Here is a 10,372-nt window from a genome sequence, read left to right as displayed (position 1 = left end):
GAACAGAACCCTAAATTAATTCACATACCAGACTGGGCCTCCATATTAACATCTAACTCCTGACATGATATAAATACATATTCAGACCCCAAACTATATACTTACCCACCTTTCTTCCGTATTTTTTTCAGCTCCTAGCGGTACAGAATGTGTCCTGGCGCTAACCAGCATCGAAACCCCATGCCCGTAGCTGAAGAAGAGCGAGGAGGTAAGTTTACATGCTGCTATCTATAGGATTAGACCAATAGATAACGGACGATTTTTATCATTTCTTTTTAAATCTGGAGGGAGCCCATGTTGCGCACACCCCACATTCTGCTTCTTGGGCAAGTGCCCCGGTAGCCCCCTCCGAGCGAAGCCTTTCTATATGTGAAGTCGCTTTTCACTCAGATAAGGAATATTATTAATACAACGCTCCACAGACACAGATGAGTGGTAGAAGTTTATTGATGTAATGAATATCTGTGCAGTTGTTATCGCACTTTCCTCACAGCAAGAATGGAAAGTCTCGTAGCTGCTTCTACCAGAGAATGTGTGGTAAATTAATAGCGCGCTATTGGCAGTCTATGATATCACTACAGTGACATAATGGTGGAAACACCCACATTCCCTATCACACCGGCAATCACCAGGACTCCCTAATACTGTCCTCATAGTTATGATAATGATGGACAGGGGCGTAGCTATAGGGGGTGCACCCGGGCCCTGGAGTCTGAGGGGCCCAAAAGCCCTTGGCCACATAAGAAGACACCAGTATTATAGATGATATATGGTAGGTCGGGGCCCTGTTGTAGATTTTACATTGGGACACAGGAGCTACAAGTTACGCCTCTGATGATGGATCACCACTGAAAAGATGGAGGAGTCTTCTCAACGAAACCCTTCACAGCCGCAATTATGTTCAATCCAGATGTTGACGTACTTTACCAGCCAAGATGTCATGTGCCAGAACAAGCGATATTCTACAAGCAGCAGCGCTCATCAGACACTTTCTCTTTCCAGCAATTTCTGAATGTTGTGCAGCTTCACTAGTAGCAGCACTAACAGGGCAGCGACCAGCAGGAGTGGAACGCCGACAGCACCGCTGATGATCAGGATTTTTCTCAGGCTGTCGTCTGTAATGCTGGCAGTGGCTGCAAGATCTTGTTGTGTGGCTGGAGACAATGTTATTGCGGCTGCTGTATGCGCTGTTGTTGTACTTATATTTGGCGCTCTTATTGCGGCTGCTATATGCGCTGCTGTTTTTGTTTTTGCAGCCATTTTTCTTGCTGCTGCTAGACGCACTTTTAGTTTCTGGATTGCTGTTGGGGCTGGTGGTGTTTTTATGGTTGTTTGATAAGAGGCTGTTGGAAAACAAGAAAATTATTAGAAAATCAATAATTGATTATCAGAACTGTATTACAGAGATGAGAGATGTGGGAGAGTAGAGAAGCTTACGTTCAGTTGTTGTGCCTTCCATCCAGGGATAGGACTCCTCGTCATAATCTGGTGGCGCTGGTGATAATTCTGGAAATAAGACGTGTCACACAGTTCATCATTAGTAAATGTTTTCTTCTGGTCACTACTTATTTCTGGTGTGAATGTTATGTATAAATGTCAGTATATGGCGTGTGCACGGAGCCTGTACAGAGGAGAACACAATTCCTGCAGCTCTGTACTATGGAGCTATAGGCGCTCTATGTCAGAATAATATGGAATCAGACCGAAAACCCTCCACATGTCTATGGGCACCACATTACGACTCTGTATAACTCGGAGGTGGTATAGAGGCATAACATGGTGCTGTACATGAGCCCCATATCTGTGTATATAACATTTATATCAATGACAAGAATGATCTTAAAGACTGAAGTAAACGTTACCTGCACGGTAGATGGTTTCTGCCTTCTCAGGAGATGTTTTTCCTGCATTGATTTTACGAGCTAAAAATTAAAAATGAAATCATTTAAAATTCCATGAAGCTAAAATAAAACAAGTAATACAAATCCTGATATTGTGATATTATAGCTATAACTGTGTGATGCTTCTAATATTGGGATAGATAGAAGAACTTGTCATCATAAGATAAGAGACATAACAGTCTGTGCCCAGGTCCAGACCAAATATGACTGACAGTGACTGGTATATAGTATATCTACTCTCATAACGACTGATACATCCACTGGTAACAGGCTGTGGCATTAGTGGGCATTACCATGACACTGGACCTGCCTGTTCTGACACAAACACAAATTCTATTATATCATTCCAGTGTATGTGACTTATATTCTCTTACTCAACGACATCTTATAATCATTTACTTATTAGACATGTCATTAAATGGATATTATGTCAATCAGAAAACTGTTCCCTAACCAGTGTCTCAGAGTTACATGTGTTACTGTGTGATCTGCTGTGTCTCTGTATATAGAGGTGGATAACCTCCCTGTTTATATGAGATACCATGTTATATTATTAGTGTTATTATCTCAGTGTCTATAAAGAATTACCTCACATAGAACTTACCGCGCTTCTTTTTAGTCCCAGCCATCATCTTCTTTAATATTTTTAGCTCTTTCTGTATATCGGTTTCACCTACATGATAAAATTCCAGCCATTAACCTTTATTATTCTAGAGGTAGGTTGTCCAGATCTGGTACAATATTTACCTCATTATTTACACTTTATTAAGAACGATTGTCTACAATTTTCATAGAAATGTCTCATTGATTTGCAGCATCTACAGTTCTGCTTGGTTTGTATTGTATTATTTGGAGCAGTTAGATTTCTACTATAAAGTGTCGACTTTCTCCTGAAACTAAAAAGCCGCCATCATGGATGTAACAAATATCCTGCTGCTGAGGTGCAAATAATTTACTGCAACTTATTTACTATTCAAGACCTAACTACACCCAAAACCTAAATATTCCCTGGTGACTGCAATAGACCCCAATAGCCCTCTTCTACCCATGTCACAATTACAGGGTCCTTTAGTTAACCGTGTACCGGCCTGTGACATGGAGGGGACATTGTGGTCACTGGGGATTTCAGTTCCCTGACTAATAATATAGTCACCCTGCAGGGTCAAGTGTGAGAAATAGATGATTTTAACCCCTGTAGAGCCACTAACTTCTTAGTCTGTTAATAAATGTATTCCCATGTACAGTATTATTTATTACATCTGTGAGGGTCATTCTTTACAAGTTTATATATATAATATGAATGATGTAATAGATTGGAGAAGACGTTACCTGCATGGTCGGATGTTTCTACGTCCTCATTGATTTTACGACCTGAAAATTAGTAATAAAATTATTTTAGAGGTTATAAGTAAAAAACAAACGAAGTATGAATCCTGATATTGTGTTATTATAGATATAAGTGTGTGATGCTTATAGTAGTGAAATAGATAGAAGAACTTGTAATCTTAAGATAAAAGACATAACACTCTGTGCCCAGGTAATGGCCAAATATGTGACTGGTAAGCAGTATATCTACTCTTATAATGACTGATATATCCAATGGTAACAGGCTGTGGCATTAGTGGGCATTGCCATAACACTGAACATGTATTTCCTTACATCATATTCAGTCCACTACCATAGTACTCTGATGTTTCCTCCTAATGTACAACTGTGCAGTATATTATTGTTCATTCTACTAAACCAGATTACTGGCCCCTCATCACAGTAAGGGTATAGTGTGTTGGTGGACAATATAGTGTATGTTGTCAGTCAATGCAGAATATGAGTGTGAACTGCATCAGGAAATTTTTTTCTTCATTGATAGTGGAATAAAGCGTCATGTAAAGCAAAGGGCCAAATCCTTGTATGTTATTCTAATGGGTCATATATAAAGACTGGTGAGTGGTGTGCCAGTCTGGAAAGGGGTGCAGTATGTCTTTGTACATAGCGGTGGATCTACCACCATATTGTCCCTCTTTGTATGAGATAGTAATATTACTACTGCCTCGAGACAATTACTGTCTATAGAAATACATTGGGTCATAGTTACATGTAATTTTCAGGAGATTAATTGTCTCAATGGTTATAAAGAAATTCCTCAGACAGAACTTACCAAGCTTTGTCCTAAATACAACCCGGATTTTCTTTGGTTGAATTGTTGTGGTAAAACCGATTTCTCCTGTATGATAAAAATTCACATTCACTTTTATTATTGAAGATTTCCTTTTTACCAAATAGACTACAGGGATGTAACTGAGTATTCGGACTCTCTTAGGAATGATTATTTTCAGATAAGAGCGTCATATATATTTCCTGTAATATTTCCATGATTTCCAGTCCCCTCTACATCTCCGCTTCTTCTACACTGGGACATTTGGAGATGTTATATTTTTATTAATTGTAGATTCCACATGAAGAACAAGATATGAGGCTGAGAACAACAAGAAGATCAAGATGAACTTACCATGGAGGATTCCACGTGGAACAATGATGGATTTTAGTTGTTTTTTGGTGGAAATTCCATTGGAGTGTCCTATGTGAGAAAAGTACATGAATTACCCTCCATAACTATATATTCATAGCTTGTCCAGTCTATTCTGTTACATAGAAGTCATTAAACTGCATTATTAATCATCTACTTTATATATAGATTTTTCGTACTATATATCAGCCTCGTACTAGAACAGACAATATATGTATCTAGAGAACTCACCGATCCCCTGTAGATCAGACGCAGTCGGGGATGTAAACCCCTGTGTTGTGCTTGTTATTACTGCACTTGTTGGACCTGGAAGAAAATACAGAGAAATTGTTGATCTAATCCCAATAATCCTAATCCATTAACTCCGTACTACATGAGTCTATGTGATGAAGTAATGGGGTTCTAGTCTACTGAAATGTCTCCAGGTTCCTCCTCCTGACTGGACGTCCTTCTATACATTGCTGACCACAAGTGTCTTCAGGTTCCTCCTCCTGGATGTTGAGTGTGGACACAGAAGACAATGTGCGGGATGGAGACTTGTATCTTCTGTCCCTGACTGCTGCATGTATAAGCGGAGCCGTTATGTCCTCTATGGATAGATATGAGTCTGTTCTATAATGTGTTATTATATTACCTGCAGGGGATGTGGTCGTGGTGGTCGGCAACGGTTGTTCAGTTGCAGCAGACGTCTTTACTATAATAAACAAGAACATATTATAATTATTCACAAAGAAATAACAATAAGTGACCCCAATATATGGAGAATCTTATTCCAGTGTCAGCCTCGTACTAGAACAGACAATATATGTATCTAGAGAACTCACCGATCCCCTGTAGATCAGAAGCAGTCGGGGATGTAAACCCCTGTGTTGTGCTTGTTATTACTGCACTTGTTGGACCTGGAAGAAAATACAGAGAAATTGTTGATCTAATCCCAATAATCCTAATCCATTCTGATGTCCTGCACAGAGCAGAGAGTCATTCACATACAACATTGTTCTGGAGACAATACAATGGAGGAGCCCACCTTCTCCACATGTAGTAGACGCCTTATTGTTCCCTACTCTCCCTATATATCAGCATTGGGGGATCATTAGGGAACATGTTCTAGTGTAATACATGACTCTATATGGTGAAGTAATGGGGTTCTAGTCTACTGAAATGTCTCCAGGATTCCTCCTCCTGACTGGACGTCCTTCTATACATTGCTGACCATAAGTGTCTTCAGGTTCCTCCTCCTGGATGTTGAGTGTGGACACAGAAGACAATGTGCGTTATGGAGACTTGTATCTTCTGTCCCTGACTGCTGCATGTATAAGCTGAGCCGTTATGTCCTCTATGGATAGATATGAGTCTGTTCTATAATGTGTTATTATATTACCTGCAGGGGATGTTGGCACGGCGATGGACGATGGTTTTATTATCTCGCCAGACGTCTTTTCTGTAAATAATAAAACAATATATTATAGAAAAATCAAATAAACAATGTAAATGATGAATATAATGAGTTTTCTGCCATTGAAGACACAGAAGACGTCCAGAAGACACTTACCATTGATGGTCGGAGGAAGAGTCACCACTATTTTCCTCAGACGTGTTTTAGGTTTTTCAGTTTGTACATCAGATGTTCCTATGTGAAGAACATTACATTTATTGGTTATTTATGTTTCCTGTATTATCTATCCTGAGTATGATATACATCATATGTTTATAGTACCAATCTGTTATTATTATTATATATGTGATCATGTATCTCCTACTGTAACTGAGAAGAATATTAGATGTCACCAGGGAGCTGCATGACATATAACAGGCTGCCGGCTCAGGACATTTCTACATGACTTCTAATATTCCTTATAATTTACAGTATGGGGACAGGACCCCCTTGTTCTTAGGTTAGTTGGGGGTCCAGTCACTGTGATCTCTGTGTGATTGACATAACAGAGATTTTATCCCCTTTAAGATGGGAGGACAATTGTAGAATAAAATGGTGGCAATAGATAAACTTACCTTGTACGGACTGAAATTCATCCATGATTTGTTTGAGTTGTCTCAAACCTCTGAGAAAAACACGTGTTTCTCCTATAAGAAAAGAATGAAACATACGACCTTTTATTATCATTGGTGACATCTGGGGCCAAACATCGTAGTGATATGTAATAGCAGATTGTGGATTACTGGAGGGTCCTACATTGTACATCTGTAGTCACTGGTAAAGGGTTCACCTCCTTTATCATTACATTTCTATCAATACCAGAGATAAGTATATACTATGTGCACATAACATGTATATTACAGTAAGGTAACGGCCTCCCATGTACTGAGACAAATGATCCGTAATAACGGGGGGTCCTGGGGATCTGCTTTTAAGAGATCACCCACTTTACATCACCCCTATGTATAAAACACATGTAATAAAAGGGAGTTCTTCACACTAGAGAATCCACAACTGCTGCATTTTTATCTACAAGCCCCCATATTACATATAATATAGTACATTGTTCTTACCTTCAGCATAAGCTGGGATGGGAGAAGACCTGGATGGTCGGTCATTCTCAGATGCTGCTGTTTCAGCAACAGATAAAGCAAAGATAAGCCAGAAAATAAGCATTCTGCTCAGTACACTCGCCATAATCAGAGAGTAGAGATGAGCGAACCGGGACAACCGAACCCGGTTTCGGTCCGAACTTCCGGTAAAGTTCGGTTCGCAGCGAATCCGAACTTCACCGGGTTCGGCCGAACCCGTTTTGACCGAACCCGGTCAAAAACATTATACAAATCGGGAGCCACTTATCTCTATCAATCACTGATAGAGAAAAGAGGCTGCTGATTAAAAATAAAATAAAAAGCATTTCATACGTACCCGGTCGTTGTCTTGTTGACGAGTCCCTCTTCTTCCTCCAGTCCGACCTTTTCTGACGCGGCAGCCTGTGATTGGCTGCAGAGGCCTCTGCAGCCTGTGATTGGCTGCAGAGGCCGCGGCAGCCTGTGATTGGCTGCAGCGCTCACAAGGCTGCATCGTCATCAAGGAATGTCGGGCCGGATGTCGAGAGGGACGCGTCACCAAGGCAACGGCCAGGAGACCGGACTGGAGGAAGCAGAAAGTTCTCGGTAAGTATGAACGTCTTTTTTTTTACAGGTACTGTGATCGGTAGTCACTGTCCAGGGTACTGAAACAGTTACTGCCGATCAGTTAACTCTTTCAGCACCCTGAACAGTGACTATTTAGTGTATGTGCACACACACTAATTACGTCCGTAAATGACGGACGTATTTCGGCCGCAAGTACCGGACCGAACACAGTGCAGGGAGCCGGGCTCCTAGCATCATACTTATGTACGATGCTAGGAGTCCCTGCCTCTCTGCAGGACAACTGTCCCGTACTGTAATCATGTTTTCAGTACGGGACAGTAGTTCCACGGAGAGGCAGGGACTCCTAGCATCGTACATAAATATGATGCTAGGAGCCCGGCTCCCTGCAGGGTGTTCGGTCCGGTACTTGCGGCCGAAATACGTCCGTCAATTACGGACGTAATTAGTGTGTGTGCACATACCCTTACTGACGTCGCCTAGCAACGCTGCCGTAATGACGGGTGCACACCTGTAGCCACCCATCATTACGGGGCCTCATGCACACGACCATAAAAACACCCGTTATCACGGGTCGTAATTACGACCCGAAATAGCGGGCCCATAGACTTCTGTTAGCCACGGGTACCTTCCCGTTTTCTCACGGGAAGGTGCCCGTGCCGTTAAAAAGATAGAACATGTTCTATTTTTTTATTTTACGGGCCGTGCTCGTAATTACGACTCGTAAGTACGAGCACGGCCGGCCGGCCACGGGCAGCTGGCCGCTTTTGCGAACCGTGCTGTCATTATAATTATAGCAGCACGGCCCGTAAAATAGAACATGTTCTATTTTTTTAACGGCACGGGCACCTTCCCGTGAGAATACGGAAAGGTACCCGTGGGTAACAGAAGTCTATGAGCCCGTTATTGCGGGTCGTAATTACGACCCGCAATAACGGGTGTTTTTACGGTCGTGTGCATGATGGGAGCACGGCTCGGAAAAACGAACGGCTGCCCGTGCTCATCTCCTGAAATAATCTGTGCTGCCTTAAACTCTGTGGACAGGTCAGGATCCTGTTTCTTTTAAATGCTGCTAGGGAACCCGCTCGATCCACTATATAAGGCTACGCTACAGTGCAGCATTTAAAAGAAACAGGATCCTGACCTGTCCACAGAGTTTAAGGCAGCACAGAGTATTTCAGGAGATGAGCGTGCAGATTCAGTGCTGTTGTGAACTCTGCTCTTACCATTACGTAGCTCTCAGTCTGTTATCTCTCCTCCACTCCTGTCCTCAAGAACACCTTCACATGATTGGCAAGTCACCACGTAATGGTAAGAGCAGAGTTCACAGCAGCACAGAGTATTTCAGGAGATGAGCGTGCGGATCTTGTGCGTGGTGGTGACTTGCCAATCATGTGAACGTGTTATAGAGGACAGGAGTGGAGGAGATGTAACAGACTGAGCTACGTAATGGTAAGAACAGAGTTCACAGCAGCACAGAGTATTTCAGGAGAGGAGCGTGCAGATTCAGTGCTGCTGTGAACTCTGCTCTTACCATTACGTAGCTCAGTCTGTTACCTCTCCTCCACTCCTGTCCTCAATAACACCTTCACGTGATTGGCAAGTCACCACCCCGCACAAGATCCGCACGCTCATCTCCTGAAATACTCTGTGCTGCTGTGAACTCTGCTCTTACCATTACGTGGTGACTTGCCAATCATGTGAAGGTGTTCTGGAGGACAGGAGTGGAGGAGAGGTAACAGACTGAGAGCTACGTAATGGTAAGAGCAGAGTTCGCAGCAGCACTGAATCTGCACGCTCATCTCCTGAAATACTCTGTGCTGCCTTAAACTCTATGGACAGGTCAGGATCCTGTTTCTTTTAAATGCTGCACTGTAGCGCAGCCGTATATAGTGGATCGAGCGGGTTCCCCAGCAGCATTTAAAAGAAACCGTGTTTGTGTATGTGTGTGTTTGTGTATATATGTGTGTTTGGGTATGTGACTTTGTCTGTTTTTGTTTTTATATGTGTGTGTGTATATATGGGTGTGTTTGTGTATATGTGTTTTGTGTATATGTTTGTGTATATATGGGTGTATTTGTGTATATGTTTGTGTGTAGATGTTTGTGTGTGTTTTTGTATATGTGTATATGTGTGTATATGGGTGTGTGTTTGTGTGTATATATGGGTGTGTTTGTGTATATGTGTTTGTGTATATGGGTGTGTGTTTGTGTGTATATATGGGTGTGTTTGTGTATATGTGTTTGTGTATATGTGTGTTTGGGTATGTGTGTTTTTGTTTGTATATGTGTTCGTGTATGTGTGTATAACTGTGTGTGTGTGTGTTTGGATATGTGTGTTTTTGTTTGTATATGTGTGAGTTCGTGTATATGTGTGTGTTTGTCTGTTTATGTGTGTGTGTATATCTTGTTGTGTTTGTGTATATATGTGTGTGTCTGTGTATGGTTGTTTGTTTGTGTGTGCGTGTATATATGTGTGTAGGTGAGTAGAAGTATTGGTATTGTTCACATTGATAACTGTTTTTTTATGTTGTTGCAGATTTTGATGTACCGATTGGACTACATCTACGATTCGTTGGACTACTGCGTAGATCTGCGTTTTTTCAAATTTTAATAAAATGGTTAACGAGGGTTTTGTTGGGGATTTCTTATTTCAATAAAAAAGAATTGTCTTTGTGTTTTTTTTTTCAAACTTTATTAGTGCCTAGATAATGGCAGTTGGCTGATTGACAGCGTCCATTATTAAGGCGGTACTTAGTGTTAGCCGGTGCAGAGGCTAGCACTAACCACCCATTATTACCCCGGTACCCACCACCACCAGGGGTGCCGGGAAGAGCTTGGTACGATCCAGTACCCAA

The sequence above is a fragment of the Rhinoderma darwinii genome, chromosome 3 (genome assembly GCF_050947455.1).
Source record: "Rhinoderma darwinii isolate aRhiDar2 chromosome 3, aRhiDar2.hap1, whole genome shotgun sequence".
NCBI classification, from domain to species: domain Eukaryota; kingdom Metazoa; phylum Chordata; class Amphibia; order Anura; family Rhinodermatidae; genus Rhinoderma; species Rhinoderma darwinii.
This window is presented reverse-complemented; position numbering follows the sequence as displayed.